Here is a 19486-nt window from a genome sequence, read left to right as displayed (position 1 = left end):
AGTAGTGGAGTTACAAGGGGGAGTAAAGCACATACATTTCACATTTTAATAGTTATGCCTCATTGTCCTGTGTGAAATAGTATATCCTTAATAGTTACTTGAGAATAACTTCCTTATAATCCTCATATGTGGTATCTCATTTTTTCATAGACTTGTATTTATTTATTTTTGTTTATTTATTTTGAGAGAGAGAGAGAGAGAGAGAGCGGGGAAGGGGCAGAGAGAGAGGGAGAAAGAATCCTAAGCAGGCTTTACACTGTCAGTGCAGAGCCTGATGCGGGGCTCGAACTCATGAGCTATGAGATCACGACCTGAGCTCAAGTCAGACGCTTAACCAACTGAGCAGCCCAGGTGTCCCTAGACTTGTATTTCTTTAATCATAAATGAAGTGGTACATGTTTTGTGTGTTTTTTGATCACTTTTGCTTTTTCCTCTTGTAAAATGCCTGTTGAGAAATACAGTCTTCCAATCTGACCATAGAATATTAGCAATGTATTTTTACATTGCTTTTACAATTAGACTTTTACAATTAGATTTCAGTCAACGTGAATGTTTAACAGATAATTTTTTAGAATCTTGAGATTATTCTCCCTTATTATTTTTTTATCAAATATATTGTCATAGTAAATATCTAACACTGAGATGATGACATTTGGTCTTTACTGTTTGATTTAATGTACAGTTGCACCTTATCCAGACTTAAGCCTAATTTGAGCCTCATGCAAGTTTGGAAAATTCCTATAGAGGGAAGTTCCAGAATAAAAGGATGGTAGCGTTGGAGTTGTGATAGTTGACTTCGCTTACTCCCTACTCTGTCAAAACAGTACATACTTTCCACCCATTTTGGTGAGAAATAATCTTGGAAATAAGTTTGTACCCATGGGTATAATTCTGTATGTTTAGGGTATATGCCTTTCTTTTCTTTTCTTTTTTTTGGTGATACTTGCAGTTTCTACCACACTGTGGCTGCTAAGGAATTGTTCAAGAAAAACAACAATAATGCTGGTATTTGGTTTGTCATTTGTGGCTCAGGGCATCAGTGGGACATAGAGCAGAATTCTTGCTGAGAAATATGATCCTAACTTGATGCTAATTTTATCTTTGTGGTGCAGCTTTTAAATATGAGGACAGCTGGTGTTGGATAAATCTGTCCTCACAAGCTGTATGAGATGGAAATAAAATTAAATATTTGGGGTTAAATCCAAATGCAAAAATGTGGAAATGACTGATGAATATTTTGATATTTCACTTTCTGCATATCAATAAGAAAGATACTCTCTATTCGTTGTGAATTCCTACCAACAGTCCTATTTGAAGCTTAAAATAAGCAGAAGGTGAGCATTAAGGTCTACATTTCATGAAAGGAAAAGCTTAATTCTTGTTTTTTACCCTATTCTCCACCCTGCTGATAAAAATGATAGACTCTACATACCTATTTTTGTTAGCAACCTCTCTTTGTCTTTCTCCCTTGCGTAAAAGATTGCTACCAATGAAACAGGCCCCTACTTCCACTTGGGTAATTCTCTGTGGTCTCTGAAAGTTTGCAAATGATGGGAACCCCAAACTCCTAGTAGATTCTCCTCCAGATGACTAAATGTCTTGCTGATTGCTAAGGGATAAATAAGGGTGGTGAGCTCAGAAAACAGTCAGGTTGCTGGCTTTTCTTCAGCTGACTGGATTACTAAGGTAGAAAAGCACTAAAAATAAATCAGGGCACAAATTCTCCTGCCAGGGGTTGAGTATTGAGATAACTGGTCTTGACTGGTGTTGACATCATCTCTTCTTCTAATGTACTGTGCAAATAAGAACCAGAGTGAGAAACAGATTTGGCCACGGACTAGTGTCGGCACAAGTTTATAGCCTTGTCCTTATACACTTTCTGTTACTTCTTGTCCGGCTCAGTTAATTAGTTCTTCCAGCTCCTCTAGGAGATAGCTAAATACATCAAGGTGAGAATTTGAAACCAAACTTGGGGCCAATCTCGGGAAGTCACTTGATCTCTTCTAGTTTCAGATATATCTATGCTAGGTCTCTTACACATCAGTTGGGTTTCAGGGTTTCCCCAGGAGGTCAGATTCTACCAGAATTGGAAAGGTAGGATGATCTCTCAGGAACTCAGTTCTAGGACCTGCAGATTTCACAACAATACAAGTTACCTGACACGGAGTAAAGATTATTCTTACTGCTGAATTTCTGTTTCTCTTGTTGCTTCAGATGTCCTGAGCAGAGCTTTGCTAGTCAGAATTAATCTGTGAATCTCCTTTGAACTTAAACGGAGGGGAAATCCATTTAAATCCCTACCTTCTTTATATCTATCCCTACCCTTAAAATATTTTTTTTAATGTTTTATTTATTTTTGAGAGAGAGAGACAGACAGACAGACAGACAGACAGACACAGTATGCGTTGGGGAGGGGCAGAGAGAGAGGGAGACATAGAATCCAAAGCAGGGTCTAGACTCTGAGCTGTCAGCACAGAGCCTGACATGGGGCTAGAACTCACTAACCGTGAAATGATGACCTGAGTCAAAGTCAGATGTTTAACTGACTGAATCACCCAGGCGCCCCAATATATCTATCCCTACTCTTTTTTAGTTTTATAGAAAGTTGCGTTATTGGTGCAGCCACTCTGGAAAACAGTGTGGAGGTTCCTCAGAAAATTAAAAATAGACCTACCCTATGACCCAGCAATAGCACTCCTATGACTTTACCCAAGGGATACAGGAGTGCTGATGCATAGGGGCACTTGTACCCCAATGTTTATAGCAGCACTCTCAACAATAGCCAAATTATGGAAAGAGCCTAAATGTCCATCAACTGATGAATGGATAAAGAAATTGTGGTTTATATACACAATGGAGTACTACATGGCAATGAGAAAGAACGAAATATGGCCCTTTGTAGCAATGTGGATGGAACTGGAGAGTGTGATGCTAACTGAAATAAGCCATACAGAGAAAGACAGATACCATATGTTTTCACTCTTATGTGGATCCTGAGAAACTTAATAGAAACCCATGGGGGAGGGGAAGGAAAAAAAAAAAAAAGAGGTTAGAGTGGGAGAGAGCCAAAGCATAAGAGACTCTTAAAAACTGAGAACAAACTGAGGGTTGATGGGGGTGGGAGGGAGGGGAGGGTGGATGATGGGTATTGAGGAGGGCATCTTTTGGGATGAGCACTGTGTGTTGTATGGAAACCAATTTGACAATAAATTTCATATATTGAAAAAAAAAAAGAATCAAATCAGATATATTAAAAAAAAAGTTGCCTTTAATGGGAGTAATACTATCTCCCACTGATTAAGTAGTTGATACTCAAAAAACACTTCCACACTTTTATCTTGTGACCTTCAGAACAAGTCTGTAAGGTAGGCAGATGTTATTATACCCTTGTTAACTGCTGGATTCAGTAAAGCTAACAGATTCAGACCTTGGCAGAGGTTGGTATTAAGCCCTGGGAGCTCTGGGATTTCTTAGTCCACTCAGCAAGGTCTAGTCTGACCCAGGACCCTCTCTCCAAGTCTGGAGGTTTGTTCTATTTTTTAAAAAATAGTTTATTTAAATATGTCCATAAAAGGGTATTCTCATTAAAGAAGAGTTGAAAATATGGCAGAGAAGTCCGAGAGAAAAATCAACTACATACCTAGTACTCAGAAACACATTCCTTGGGTTTACTTAGGTTTTTGACTGTATCTATGGGATGGAAAGAGAGATCAAATAGATATTCAGTAATGCTTATTCTCTTTCCACCTGTTTCCCTGCATGGAGCATAATGTATGTCATAGACATTTTAGTCTAGCCTCCTCCAGGGGTACCTCACAGGTAGGTAGGTATTGACTCTAGACCTTCCAGGCTGAGCTCTAAATGCTGAATCAACATCTCACTGCCATCCTGGTAGATATCAGCTATTCACTGTTCTCCTTTTGTTACTCTTCTCTTTTTTTCTACTAAGCTTATTTCCTTTCCCTCTGGCTATATCAGTATAGTTTGTCTTGCTTGTTCCCTACAGTATATCATTTCCAGCCCTAAAATCACCAGTAGCAGTGGGGGCAGATCTTTCTTCAAATTCTGCCTGGCTTCCCCTGGGCAGAGTTAGGGGCCCAGGTAGCATTGAAGAGAATGAGAGCGTTGTTCTTTCTCTGGTCTCCCATGTACCCAGCTTGGCACTCAGAAGGTACATCTGACCAAAGAGGAGTGCTGGGACCTGTAGGCACGTTAACTCCAGATGTTTGGACCCAAGAAATAGTAAATTGCAATGTAGCTTTCAGTCCCCTCCTGCATTTTTTTTAGTACTTTAATAATAGACACTAGGTAAGTGTTTACTGACAAGTGTGTGAGTGAGTGAGTGAGCGAGTGAATGAGTGTATTTGGTCCTGAGAGTAGAGGTGGGAAGCCCCTGAGCTTACTTCCTATAAATTGAAAGCACCAGGAATGCATTCTCTGTCCTACACCCAAAGAACTTTAGTTTTCCTCATCTGTAGCATCAGTATGATATGAGAAAACCCAGCCAACCAGCAGCCTTGGTGTCAGAGGTACTCACAGCTTCCACGTTGTCTGCTTTGCAGGTCCTGGTGTCCCCATAAAAAACACCCCTTGAGGCTGGATTTGTTTGAGGTAGATCCCTGCTCTCTGGCAAGGAGGGGCATAAACTGGAATGACAGCTGTGTGCGAAGAGGCTAGGGGATCAACTGGAAGGGATGGGGAAGGGTCTCCCTATTCTGCTCTATTTGGTGCAGCCCCGGCTTTCAACTAACCATACTTGGGGAGTGTGCATGCTTGTGTGTGTCCTCCCAACAAAGGGACCAAAAATATGTGACCCTGAGTTAACCACTAATAATTATACATTGAATCTAAATGAAAATGAGAAAAAGGCAGGGCAGAAGCCAAAGTCTCATGGTAAGTAAAGCATTTTTAGCTGGAATGTAAAGAATTTTGGTATTGGCATTTCAGGGAAATTCAAGCTGCCTTTTCCCTCAATCCAAAAGACAGGAGGTAGCTCACAGTTGCTTGGGTCTGGATTACAATTTTACTGATTTGAGAAATCTAATAATAATCTTAGCATTGGCTTTGATGGAAGATCTGTGCAGGATTGTAGATCTTTATGGAAAATTATTTTTTTATTGAAAAAAACCATTTTTTTCTTGGAAGCGAGACTTCTGTGTGTTTTTTTTTTTTTTTAATGTTTACTTATTTTTGAGACAGAGACAGAGCGTGAGCAGGGGAAGGGCATAGAGGGGGGAGACACAGAATTTGAAACAGGCTCCAGGCTCAGAGCTGTCAGCAAAGAGTCCAACATGGGGCTTGATCCCATGGCTGATGAGATCATGACCTGAGCCGAAGTTGGACGCTTAACTGACTGAGCCACCCAGGCACCCCTGAAGACTTCTGTTTTACACACTTGTGGTGGATGTGCTTTTGTTTGTGTGTTGCATTGATCAAATACCCTTAAATACAATAAAAATAACTTAGGCCCAATAAGTAGAGAAACTTGATGTTATCATGAGTAAGCAGAATACTTCCTGACAAGTATAGACTTCATTGTCTGTAATAAATTATATGATTAAATATAATTTAATCAAAGCAACCTTTGATTGAGGACCTACTGTGTGCTCAGTACTGGGGAGCTAGAGAATCCTGTAGAAGAGCTAGCATGAGGAAGAAGCATGAATTTCATACTGCATTTACAGTAAACTAAGTGTATCCAGAATGCAATGCTTAGTAATTCTCAGTTACACTGAGTAAGTGACCCTTAAATAAGTAATACAGGGTTGCTGCAATACAGTAAACTAAGTGCAATTGGTCACAGACCCTCTTCCCCGCCAATGATACAAGAATTTTAAAAGCCATTCAACTCAACCAGTGTTTTTTGAACATCTCATGGAGGGCAACTATTTTGTTTTGTTTCATAGTTGCAGACTACTTCTCCCTCTGTCCAGTCAGTTTAAAAATGAAATGATGCTTGTTGGTCATGACAGAACGGGAGGGGAAGTCATATTTCTGGTAATAGTGCAAAAAGGCAAATTATCCTGGAGTGGTTAATTAGAAGTACGGTCTTCTTCATCAAGAAAGGCGTGTCCCAGAAGAGAAGTAATTTATGTGATGTGATCATGAGTGCTGATGGCTTGAAGGGCTCTGTTACCTGTAGGAATCTCTAACTCAGCATCTGGCCGTTGGAAACTGGTTGTTGTCAAGCTGTCAAAGATCAAGACAGGCTTGGGGCACCTGGATGGCTCAGTTGGTTAAGCATCTAACTCTGGCTCAGGTCATGATCTCACGGTTTGTGAGTTTGAACCTCACATTGGGCTTGCAGAGCCCACTTTGGATCCTTTGTCCCCTTCTCCCTCTGCCCCCTCTTCCACTTGTTCTCTCTCTCTTTCTCAAAAACAAATAAACATTAAAAAAAAAAATCCAGACAGGCTTTAAGTCTTCTAAGCCAATTGCTCTTTAAAAAAAGTTGTTGTTGTTGTTGTTTTAAATAAACAAGGACCTGAAGTCCAAGAAAGAGAAGCCATTTGATAAGGTAGTAAATTACCTTGAATGCCAGAAGAATGTCAGGAAAAAATTTGAAATCTGGGGAAAAAAAAATCACTGAGTATCTTTTAGAATGCTAGGCATTGACTAGTGCATCCTTCCAAATTATCCAGTTTATCTTTCATTGTCTTTGAGCTGTTGAAGCTCCCTAAATTTGCAGAAAACGGAGGATAATGCCTACTGTTGTCTATATAAAAACAATCAAATTTTGTCTTGTGGGGATGCAGTTGATCACCGCCCCCTGCCACTGCTTTCCCCAAGAAACTAGTTTTGTATCTCTTAACAAATTCATTTCATTGTTTCTGCCTACCTCTTAAACCAGTTTTTAATGTTTTACTGGTTATGTTTAATGGGTTAAATAAACCTTTGTCATGTGTTCATTTTCTGTTTGTATGACAGTCATACTTTTACCTTAAAAAGTTATCCTCTAGAAGGAAGAAACTAGGATTTTAGAAAGAACATTCTGTTCTTTCCTTCACTGTGAATAGAGGCCTTGTTTGCATGGGGTATCTGAGACAGCTAGACAATTGCTTGTAATTTTTTTCTTATGCTTTTATATATGTTTATAGGACATGTGGACAATATCTTTTTTAAAAAAGTTACTGAGACCAGTTTTATGTAATCTAAAATGAATCTTTTATATTTTTAGAACATTGGTTATAAAACTATTTTAAAGGGGACAAATCAGTGACATTTAGTACATTCACAACTATATCTCTCTCTAGTTCCAAACTCCAAAGTAAAACACTTTATCTATTAAGCAGTTTCTCCCTATTCCTGTTTCTTTATAGCCTTTGGCATCCTCTAATCCGCATTCTATGTCTATGCATTTATCTCTTCTAGATATTTCATATAAATGTACTCTTTCGACCTTTTGTATCGTCTTCTTAGTGTAATATACTGGATCCATGTGGTAGCAAACATCAGTAATCCACTTCTGGATTGAATAATGTTGGATTGTATGTATATACTACACTTTGTTTATCCATTCATCCATTAATGGATATTGGGGTTGTTTCTACCTCTTGGCTGTTGTGAATAGTGTTGCTGTCAACATACATGTACATCTCACTTGTGGAAGTACCTGTTTTCAGTTCTTTTTGGTATATATCTAGAAGTGGAATTATGGCATCATATGGTAGGTAATTGTTAACTTTTGCAGCATCATATAGTAGATATATTTAACTTTTGAAGAACTACCAAATTGTTTTCCACAGAGACTACTGTACCTGCCCACCAGCAATGTATGAGGGTTCCAGTTTGTCCACATCCTCTCCAGCTGTTGTTCTTTTCCATGTAAAAAGTGAATAGCCACCCTAGTAGGTGTGAAGTGAACCTCATTTTGGTTTTGATTTGCATTTCACTAAAAACTAAGGATGTTGAATATGCTTGTCAGTCATGTGGAATTAAAAAAATTTTTTTTTAAGTTTTTTTAAAATTTATTTTTGACAAAAAGAGAGACAGAGTGTGAGCAGGGGAGGGACGGAGAGAGAGAGACAGGCACACAGAATCTGAAGCAGACTCCAGGCTCTGAGCTGTCAACACAGAGCCCAACGTGGGGCTCGAACCTGTAAACCACAAGATCATGACCCGAGCTGAAGTTGGCTGTTGAACTGACTCAGCCACCCAGGTACCCCTCGTGTGGAATTTTTTTAAACAGTACATCATTATTTGTTTTTCATTAAAATGTTTTTATTTATTTTTGAGGGAGGAGGGAGGGGCAGAGAGAGAGGGAGGCAGAGGATCTGAAGTGGGCTGTATGCTGACAGCAGAGAGAATGCTGGGCTCACACTTATGAACCGCAAGATTATGACCTGAGCCAAAGTCAGATGCTTAACCACCCAGGTGCCCCAGTGCATCATTTTTTGAATATGCTAGGAAATGTGGCTATTGAAAAGAAATTTTTGATAACTCCCATTGTAATACAAGTAATTATCCCCCAGTTTATGTTTCTTAGTTTAAGATTGTGTACATTAAATTTTATCAGATGATTCTACAGAGAACGTTACGTTTTTTGAACATAAATTGGAGAGGATTTTCTTCACCCCTTATATGATGCTATTTACAAGGTTTTTTCACAGATCATGCTTGAACCTTCCACAGCATCAAGCAAGTGCTATTAAGGAACTCAGAAAAATATTGCCATGGTGATAATGTCTGTCCTTGTGAAACACTACTGTGTGAGCTGTTTTCTACTCTAAAATCTTGCTTGGAGCTTTTAGTTTCTAAGATTTATTTGCTGATAGGCTTTTTAAACGTGGATATATAGTGTATTTTTAATAATAATGATTACAACAAGTAACATTTATTGAACATTTCTTAGGGACCATACTCCGTACTAGGCATTTTATTTGGATATATCCTTTAATCCTAGTAGAATTTTAGCTTTGCAGCGTATGATCTTTTATTTCTTTTCCATTGCTGTATCCCAGGCATCTATCATAGTACCTGCTTAAGAGTAAGTGTTCAACAAATGTTATTGAATGAATAAACACCCTTTGAGGTAGTTTCTGTGATTATCTTCCTTTTTCAAATGAGAAAGCTGAGGCTAAGAAATGTAAAGCAGTTTTTCCTAAGATCATACAGATGGCCAGTGGCAGAGCCCAAATCAGAGCCCAAGCAGCCTACTCTAGAGTCTAGACTAAACTAACTACCTTTTAAATCACAGCATTCAGAACAGCACTTTCACCCTTTTGTTCCACATTCTATAGGGTGGCCAGGTATTTTTGTCAAACAAAGAAGCAGCAATTAAATTCATTTCATTTCAAGAAAATATTTGTTAATGGCCATCTGTGTGCCTAGACATTGTTGAATGTAATATTGAGAACTGGGAGATAAGAAAAGGAGATTCTTTTATGGGATCTGACACTAGCTGCGTGACCTTGAACAAATAACATAACTCTGTCTAGACTTTCAGCTCCTCATGTATAAAATGGAAAAGATGGACTAGATGATCTAAGCAATAAAATATAACTTTAAGAAATAGCATGGACAAGGCTACATTGAACTTGCTTGCTGGGGATGGGATCGTGGGTGGTGGGAGATGTCATTGGTTTATATATCTTAATCTTTAATCTAGAAGGAATGAAAAAGAGGAAAGTCAACAAAATGGTAAATATATGATGGCAGTGCTAGAGTGTATCATGTAGAAGAGAAAATAAAAACAATTATCCAAGTAACAAGGAAGTGTCAGCTCACCTTTAATTTTGAGAAATGAAATTTACTTCTATCCTGGCCCTTACCTTTGAGAAGTATAGTAGCCTGAAGTTATTTAATATTTTATACTATTCGACACTTCGTGCCCTGTAAATCTGCTGAGAAGTAGTTTGGGGATATTAGAAAAATCAAGGGCTTGGCCAAGATTATACAGTTGTTTAGTGATTCTTGATTATTTATTTATAAAAAGTTAAATTTTTAAAAATGTATTTATTGTGAGAGAGAAAGAGAGAGAATGAGAATATGTGCAAGCTGGGGAGGGGCAGAGAGAAGGAGAGAGAAGATTATAAGCAGGCTCTGTGCTATCAACATAGGGGCCAAAGCGAGGCTTAAACTCACAAACCATGAGATTTTGACCTGAGGTGAAATCAAGAGTTAGTTGCTTAACTGAGTGAGCCACCCAGGTGCCTCATCACTTTTAAATACCCTAGTCTGTCTTACCATGAAATTTGAAGGAAATGTCCAATTACTATTTTTTAATATTGTAAAATTTTCTCTTTAATTTGCTTAATTAAAAAGTCTATATGCCTCATTATAGTTTTTCCTTGGCTTTCTAGGAGTGGAGGATATTGTCTAATAAAATAGATAATAGTAGGATAGCAGAACTTGAAAAACAATGTGTTAATTTTTTAAGGAAAAAAATCTTACAGATAAAACACACTTTTAAAGGCTCACTTGTTTTATATTTTAAATTTGGTTGAATGATTATGCTTTTTATTCTGCAAAGTTTAGCCAGTAAGTACACTAAACACCATTAGATGCCTGATGTGTACAAAGCACTACCCTAGATGCCAAAGAAATTTAAATATGATCCTTGTCCTCAATCTTATAAACATTATGAAACCTCTACAACCAACCACATCATGTGATAGAATATTATGAATACCTTGAGCGAAATCTAAAGTGTTAAGTCAAGAAGATGCCCCTTAAAGGGGCACCTGGATGGCTCAATCAGTTGAGCATTCGACTCTGATTTTGACTCAGATTATGATCTCATGATTCATGAGATCAACCCCACATCACACTCTGCACTGATAGTGCTTAGCCTGCTTGGGATTCTCTCTCCCTGTCTCTCTGCCCCTCCCCCACTTATGAGCATGTTCTCTCTCTCCCTCTCTCTCTCTCAAAATAAGTAAACTTAAAAAAAAAAAAAGATACCCCATTCAGCTACAGTGGTTGAAAAAAGCTTCACGAGGGGTGCCTGGGTGGCTCAGTTGGTTAAGCGTCTCACTTCTCAGGTCATGATCTCTCGGTTTATGAGTTTGAGCCTGTGTTGGGCTCTGTGCTGACAGCTCAGAGCCTGGAGTCTGCTTCAGATTTTGTGTCTCTCTCTCTGCTTCTCCCCTGCTCATATTCTGTCTCTCTCTCTCTCAAAAATAAAACATTAGAAAAGAAAAAAAAAAGCTTCATGGAAGAGGGGATACTGAAACCAAGTGTTGAAGGATGTATATATTAAGTGTGAAGGTGAGGTAGTTGGGGGAGGGATATTAATAGGTAGAGAGAATAGTTCGAACACAGGCTCAGAAGGAAATTTAGGATGCATTTGGGGAACTGTAAGTATTTCATGGGAATAGAAGTGAATTGGAAGTTGTAAATAAGTTTGTACTCCCTGATAAAAAACTGTTAGAAAGATTCATCCAACATTGGTTTCCTGCATGTCTATCAATGTTTCTTTCCCATTCCTGCCCCACTCCAAATAAAACAAAATAATAGACAGTTAATTTCTTCATGTAACAAATATTAAGTACCTGCTCTATCCCAGATGCTTTGCTAGGAGCATAAGCTCTAAAGATAAACTAGACACAGCCCTTGTCCTCAAGTAGGCCACAGACCGGGAGGGAAGACCAACTCTTAGTTAGAAAAGGGATACATATAAAGTGCCCATTTTATCTGAAATGGGGCCACCTTGAAAAAGAATGATCTTGGCTGAGCTGGGCTGATGGCTTGAGCTCTGTTTTTAGCCCTTGGGAGCAACCTCAGGATGTGTGGCATACCAGAAGAACAGCTGCATACTATATTCTGACAATGATGAAAGTGGCACCTCCGTTTTTCCAGAGCCACAGCAATGACTGTCCCTGGAAAGGAGAGCCAAGCTCTTTCTCTCCTGGCTTATGCTGTTGGGCACATTGTTCCATAGAATTTCAGAGGGGAAGTTTCAGAAAGGATATGGAAAGGAAAGGGATAAGAAAATAAACTATCGAGTACTTTGATTTAAAATTATATACAGAATTCAACCATTAGTGTCTCTTAGATGCATCAAGATATAATAATAATGATAGATGATAATTACTTTGTGCTAGGCACTATGATAAGGGCTTAACATATATTACCTAATTTAACCCATATAGTAGTCCTAAAAATTTGCTATTACATTCATCACTTTTTAAACTGAGGCTTAAAAGATGAAGTAACTTCCCTACATCACATAGCTCATAAGTGGACATAATGGAAAGTATATTGGGATAAGTTTTATATTTCATATTTTATAGAGAGAGATGAAGCAGAATGATGTCAAGCCAAATTTAGAATCCATATCTCAATTTTATAACTCTTGAACAATTTTTAAGTTATTTTGTAGTAGAAACTTTCAAGCATATGTATCAGTTAGCTTCTATGATTACCTATTTGTGGCCAGTCTTATTTTATCTGTACCCACTTGTTCCCTATTATATTCATATGAAGCAAATATTAAACATCATATGATTTCACTTGTAAATATGCCAGAATGTTTCTCTAAAAGATGACTTAAAAATAATCCTAATACCATTACTACACCTAAAATTAATAATGATTCCTTAATACCATCAACTAGTTTGTCTAGTTTGAATGTAAATTTCCAATTGTTTTGTAAGTGTCCTAATTTTTTCTCACCGTTTATTTGCTTGAGTAAGGATCCAGGTAGGGTCCACACATGATAATACATTGATAAATGTATGTATGTATGTATGTGTGTGTGTGTGTGTGTGTGTGTATATATAAATATATATACATACATATATACATACATATGTATATACATACATATATATATATAAATATATATACATACATATATTTATATATATATGTATGTATTTTTTTGGAGAGAGAGAGAGAGAGAGCACAAGTGAGCAAGGGGCAGAGAGACTCCCAGGAGGGGCAGAGGGAGAGAGAGAGAGAGAGAGAGAGAAGCAGGGCTCGCCCAAAGTGGGGCTCATGTTTTACCCAAAGTGGGGAACGTGCTTGCCTGAAGTAGGACATGAGCTCACCAGATGTGGGACTTGAATTCAGGAGCCATGAGATCATGAACTGAGCTGATGTCAGATGCTTAACAACTGAGCCAGCCAGGTGCCCAATACATTTTTATATCTGAAGTCTCTTTTCATCTATAGCTTGCTTTCCACCTTTTAAATTTTCTTGTAATTTAAATTGTCAAAAAAGCTAGTTGTTTGTCCTACAGAGTTTTCTGAAATTTTGATTTTATTGATTGTATCTCTGTGGTATAGTTTAAGATATTCCTCTGTTTTATGTATTTCCTATAAATTGGTAGTTATATCTAGAGTTTTGATCAGATTCAAATTTGATGTATACTTTTTTGCAGGACTACATCGTAAATGATGATGTGTCGCCAGGAGGCACATAATTTCTGATTATATCTTTCATTGTGATGTAAGCAATCATTGATGCTTAGTGAATTAATTTATTTAGGATTGCAAGGCCTTCCATTTCCAGCCATGATAGAGTATAAGGACCTTCAACAAGTAAAAAACCCAGCAAGATACATAGAACAGTATTTTAGGCATTGGACAGCAGGTATCACATGATTGTAATCTTTAAAGGAAGGCAAATGACATAATTGGATTCTTATGAAAAATTACAGGACATGCAAAGAAGCAGGATCATACAGTCATAACATGGATAAAATTCAATTAATAGAAACAAAATATAGAAACGAGAGCATAGAGTGAGTAGACAAAGATATTAAAACCGCTATTATAAATATGCTTTACTTGTTAAAGTGATAGAAGAAAACATGAGTATAACAAGGAGAGAAAATGGAAGATACAAAACAAAAGATCCAAATCTAGAAATTAAAAATATTTGTGATGAGAAGTACTTTGGATGGGATTAATAGATTAGACATAGTAGAAGAAAAGATTAGACACTTGAAGGCATAACAATAGAAACTATCCAAAATAAAGCACAGAGAAAAAAGACTGAAGCAAAGCAAAGCAAAACAATGAATAGAGCATCAGTATGCTGTGGGACAATATCATGTAATTGGAGCTGGAGAAGGGCAGTGACACCAGAAAAATATTTAAGGAAATAATGGCACATAAAAAGGATCTGGAGAACTCTTTCTCTGTTGTGATGACAGATAAGGTTGCTTCTCAGCAGGTAAAGAATGGTTTCATTATGAACAGTCAGAAAGCTCTAATCTACAGACTGACCCTTTTAGAGGTCTTCTATTTTCTCTCCTTGTTATACTTATGTTTTCTTCTATCACTTTAACAAGTAAAGCATATTTATAATAGCTGTTTGAATATCTTTGTCTACTCTATGCTGTCATTTCTGTATTCTATTTCTGTAATTGAATTTTATCCATGTTATGAATGTATGATCCTGTTTATTTGCATCCCCTGTAATTTTTCATAAGTATTCAGAAATTATGTCATTTCCCTTCCTTTAGATGACCTTATACATGATAGGTACATGTACAAGGCACTGCCTTCCTCTTAGGACCTTAATGGAAAAATTGTGATGTTTGTTTTTTATCTTCCTCTTTTTCCATCCTTGAATCTCTCTTACCCACTCTTTTTTTGGTTGGGGGGGGGGGGGATGTTCTGGGTACTTTATTGATGGTATGTGAGAAGGTAGGACTTCCTAGGCCCCTCATCTTCTTCAGGGGGTCTGGGATGGAAGCTGTAGAATTTGGGAGATTCTTAGTTTGTTGGGGGAATGAATTGGAGCAAGGACTCTCCAGCAGCTTAGGGCCTCTTTCTTCCTCTTGCTTTCTCTGGGACTGGTGGTGTAGGGAACTCTTACTCCTTGAAGGCCGTGTGGACCATAACATTCACCATCTGGTTGCTGTAGCCAAATTCATTGTCATACCAGGAAATGAGCTTGACAAAATCGTCACTGAGAGCAGTGCCACCCCCAGCATTAAAGTGGAAGAGTGGGTGTCACTGTTAAAGTTGCAGGAAACAACCTGGTCCTCAGTTTAACTCAGGATGCCCTTGCAGGGGACCTCCAATGCCTGCTTCATCACCTTGTTTTTGGCAGCTTTGTCCAGGTGGCAGGTCAGATCCAAGACTGACATGGTGAGGGTGGATACACAGAAGGCCATGCCAATGAGCTTCCCATTAAGTTCTGGCAACACCAGTAGAAGCAGGAATGATGTTCTGGGCAGCCCCTTGGACATCACACCACAGCTTCCCAGAGCTGTCGTCCGTGGTCTTCTGAGTAGCAGTGATAGCATGGACTATGGTCATGAGTCCCTCCATGAGGCCACAGTTGTCATGGATGATCTTGATCAGACGGGCCAAGCAGTTGATGGTGCAGGAGGCATTGCTGACAATCTTGAGGGAGTTATCATTCTTCTCATGGTTCATGTCTGTCACAGACTTGGAGGCATTAGCAGAAGGGGCAGAGATGATGACCTTCTTGGCCCCACCCTTTACCCTTCTACATGGTGGTGAAGACCCCATGGACTCCACAATATACTCAGCACCAGCATTACCCTATTTGATGTTGACGGGATCTCTCTTCTGGAAGATGGAGATGGGCTTTCCATTGATGACAAGTTTCCTGTTCTCAGCCTTGACTTCTGTTGAATTTTCTGTAGGTGGATTCTTTCTGGAACATACAAACCATGTAGTTGAGGTCAATGAAGGGGTAATTTGTGGTGACAGTATTCAGTTTGCCTGAGTTCAAAGCAGCCCTGGTGACCTCGGGCCCAGTACCGTCGAGTCTGTTTACTCTGACTTCCACCAGTGTGTCTCAGGGATGCAGCTGGCACTGTGCCAGAAGATGCAGCTGTCTAACAGGGAGGAACAGAGAGCCTACTTTAGTCATAAAGTGATTCCTTTCCCATCCTCATTGAATACCCCTACCCAAGGAGGGCCTGCACCCATTTTCTGAGCCACCACACCTGGGATCCAGGATCCTTCCAATCCTTCCATTTATCCATGCATCCACCTCCAACCTCCCCTAATGAAATTTTGACCCACTTTGGTGCTGTCAGTTTATATTAAAGGTTAATCCTTGGTAATCAGTTCTAGTGGGTTTCAATGATTTCATGTACAGCATTAATAAGTTAGTATTCACATTCAAAAGACCATCCAAAGATATGCTTTAATTCCTATTTATTTATTTATTTATTTATTTATTTATTTAAGGTTCAGCTGAGACATAATTTTTATTCAACAATAATTTTTCTAGTAGTACCATGAGTCATATACTGTGCTAGGTGCTAGGGCAGAATGGGGAAGACCTAGCTAGCTTCTGCCCTCCGGAGCCTCACATATCTGAAAGACATACAACAAATACAAATTGGTATCCCATAAATACAGTAAAGGTGATGTGAACCAAGGTTCTGAGCACTCATTGGGAAACAGCTGGCAAAGCATAAGGCACTCAAGAAAAAAGACTATTGTGATGGTTCTAAAGGAGAAATACGGATAAAACAATTTGAGAAGGTAAAGGGAATCTCAGGCAAAGGAAACATGATCAAAGGCAGAGAGATAATGAACCATATCATTTACTATTTATTAAGTCTTTACTACATGTCAGGCACAAATCTAGGTGCTTTGCATACATGTATATCACTTGACTCTCACAAAAACCTTTGAAAATGAGTCTTACTATACTCTCCAATTTACAGATCAGGAAACTGAGGCTTCGAGAAATTGCATCACTTGCCCAACGTTGTTTAATGTGTCAGAGCTGGGATTAGAGTCCAGATCTGTCTGATTAAGAGTTAAGCCTAACTCTTAATCCTTAAAGTACTGAAGAAAACTTGGGTTCAGAATATGGTAGGGTGAGAGCAAAGTAGTAGCAGAAGAGAAGGCAGGGAGGGTTTGTAAAGGCCAGACTGTGAAGGGTTTTATGTGTTAAATATCCACGAATTAGTTCTTTATCCACTTCTTATCCCTAGTCTTCTAACCCCAAGCAAGAAAAACTCTTATTTTTCTCTTAACTCTCAAACACTTAATACTTGCATCTCACATAATTATAATTATGTTCTTTACCTATTTCCCTCTCTTCACCATTAGGCAACAAAGTCCTTATCGAAGGGCTTATCGCAGTACCCTTCTCATTTAGTGAAATGTGCACTATTCACTTAGGGAATGAATGAATGAGTGAAACTAAAGGGATACTTATGGGTGGTGGAAAGTATAGGCACTGGACTTTGCAATTCTGTGTCAAATAAGTTACGGTTGCCTTGGAGCAATTGGAAACTGTCAGATTAATTTCAGATCATACTCATATGCCCGTTGAAAAATCATACAACCACAGCATTGCCCCTCAGGTTTCAGTGAGCATGACATCATTATGGGGCAAGCCAACTGGGCTTCCCTCTAAAACTTGTAAGAAAATTTGGACGGAGTCTCAAATACAATGAACTGTAACCCTGGGACAGAACAGCACTCCCAGTAGTTCTTGCTGATTTCTGGGTGTTGTGGCTTCCTTGCCTAGGATCCATTTGGTATTCAGCATTTAGCTGTAAATAAGTCGTGAGCTCCATGGGTAGTCTGGGCTGGGGAGCTGAGGGAGGCAGAGCAGCTGGAGAGGCTTAGAGATGTTAACCAAGAATCTGCAAACTTAGGAAGGAAGGCAGGAATTCAGGCTTATTTGGATGCTTTTTTTCTGTAGCCATGCAGTCTAATTAGGGATTTTGGCCAGTTTCATCTGTAGAAGAAATTAAGCTTTCCTCTTTGTAAGGCTCCCTCTCTCAAATTCCTAGTCCTAGAGCATATCTAAACCTGTTTCATCCTCAACGAATCGCCTGATTTAGAGTCAGGAGGTGTGAGTGCCCATCCTGATTGCCAGTTACTAACTGTGACTTTAGGCAAGTGTCGTAGTTGGTCTGAGCTTCGGTTTCTTCCATTGTAAAATGGAGTTTAACTTCCCTTCTGCTACTCTACATAGTTGTTGTGAGAATGAGATGAGATAATAGGGTTGAAAGTGTTTCTGTGAGTCTTCAAGCTCTGTGTAATTATAAGGGAGGTTTCCTGAGGGAAACCTGGGGAAATCTGGGGAACTCAGATTAAGTAAACCCTTCTTTCTAAACTGCCCAGTGTGCCACAAGGTGGCAGCAGGATCCTATCTTTGCTCCTGTCTTTAGCATAGGGAAAACAAGTAGGAAAGGGATTTGGATGCTGCTTTGCTCTGCTTTGCAAAGGTGAAGAGGATTTATTCCTTTACCACTGCCTACGTCTCTCACTCCACAAAATCCTTCAACTCCACATGAAATAATTTCTCACAGGACTCACATTCTTAAATTAAAATCCCAGGGCACTTCCCCTGCTGTAGAAGTTAATCCAGCCCTGGCAGGTTTTGGTTAATGGTTGCAAATCTTTTCTGAGCTTTGGGCTTTCATACAACTCTTGCCCTCCTGGGATTTCAGTGCTATAGACTCCAAGCTCACTTTCCTCTCATTCCTTGAATCAGAGCTCTAGTACCTCTGGAAAGCCAGCTAATCCAGCTTCTCTTTACAGAAGAGGAAATTGAGGCACAGAGAAGGGAAATAATTTGTCCATGATTAAACAATCAGTGTATTCAAGCTTAGGACTTCAATCCAGGTTTCTTCCTGTGGGTTCAGTCCCTTTGAAAATGTGAGTTTTTTCAAGGTGTTTTGGGAGGCTTCATGCAAATTTGTTTCTCCCACTGATAAGAATTTTGAGGGCATTCTGAGGCACTGGGAAACGGGAGACTTCTCTAGCATATGTTCAAACAATCCTTTGAAGAAGTTTTGCCAAAAGCACCTCATTAGGAATTGCCAAGTATCCTAAAGGTAGGCATTAGAAACTCTCAGGGATGCATGCTAGGGCTGCAGCAGAGAATGCCTCAGGAGAGAGAGAATCCATTTAAGGGGCACACTTCATTATATGGGCTTTTGTGTTAGGCTTGCCTTCCCAATTATATTCTTCTTAGAGACACATGTTCAAATGACACCACTAGTTTACCACTGCTTATGGCAAAAGAAGGCAGGAATGAGGGAAGCCAACTTTGAACATTTGCTGTCTTGTGCAGGGCATTCTCTGTATAAGTGCATCCATTCAAAGGTTGTCCGACTTCAGCTCAGGTTATGATCTTATGGTTCATGAGTTCAAGCCCTGTGTTGGGCTCTCTGTGCTGACAGCTCAGAGCCTTGAGCCTGCTTCAGATTCTCTGTCTCCCTCTCTCTCTGCTCCCTCTCTCTCTTTCTCTCTCTCTCTCAAAAATAAACATTAAAAAAACAAAACAAAGGTGACAGAGTTGTAGAATAAAAGACTGTGACTTGATAGGCTGACAGATAATGGTTCAAAGCCTGTCCTAGTTACCTACCTTTACAAGTAATTATCCCAAGTCTTAGTTTTCTTATCTACAGGATGGGCATAATGACATCTACCTTATTAGCTCTGTATTGTTGGACAGGTTATTTAACCTCTGTGTAACTTGATTGAATTGTCTGTAAAATGAGGGTAATAGGAAAATGAAAAGCCCTATTTCATAGGTTATATAGTGATTAATAAGTTATTACCTAGAACCATGAATGACA

The 19486-nt window shown here is 38.9% G+C and overlaps 1 protein-coding gene and 1 long non-coding RNA gene across 4 annotated transcripts in view; one reads left to right on the top strand and one right to left on the bottom strand.

The window, feature by feature from the left end:
- KLHL3 (kelch like family member 3) overlaps positions 1-19486 on the top strand; it is a 278634-nt gene that overhangs the window by 40715 nt on the left and 218433 nt on the right. The window lies entirely within an intron of this gene.
- LOC122238055 overlaps positions 13265-19486 on the bottom strand; it is a 28362-nt gene continuing 22140 nt past the window's right edge. For both annotated transcript variants that reach the window (XR_006217041.1, XR_006217040.1), the window contains exon 3: positions 13265-15763. This is a non-coding gene — a long non-coding RNA (uncharacterized LOC122238055). The remainder of the gene's footprint in view (positions 15764-19486) is intronic.

This window comes from Panthera tigris, chromosome A1 (assembly GCF_018350195.1).
Source record: "Panthera tigris isolate Pti1 chromosome A1, P.tigris_Pti1_mat1.1, whole genome shotgun sequence".
Classification (NCBI taxonomy): Eukaryota; Metazoa; Chordata; class Mammalia; order Carnivora; family Felidae; genus Panthera; species Panthera tigris.
The sequence above is the reverse complement of the archived record's forward strand: the minus strand, read 5'-3'. Positions and strand labels throughout refer to the sequence as shown.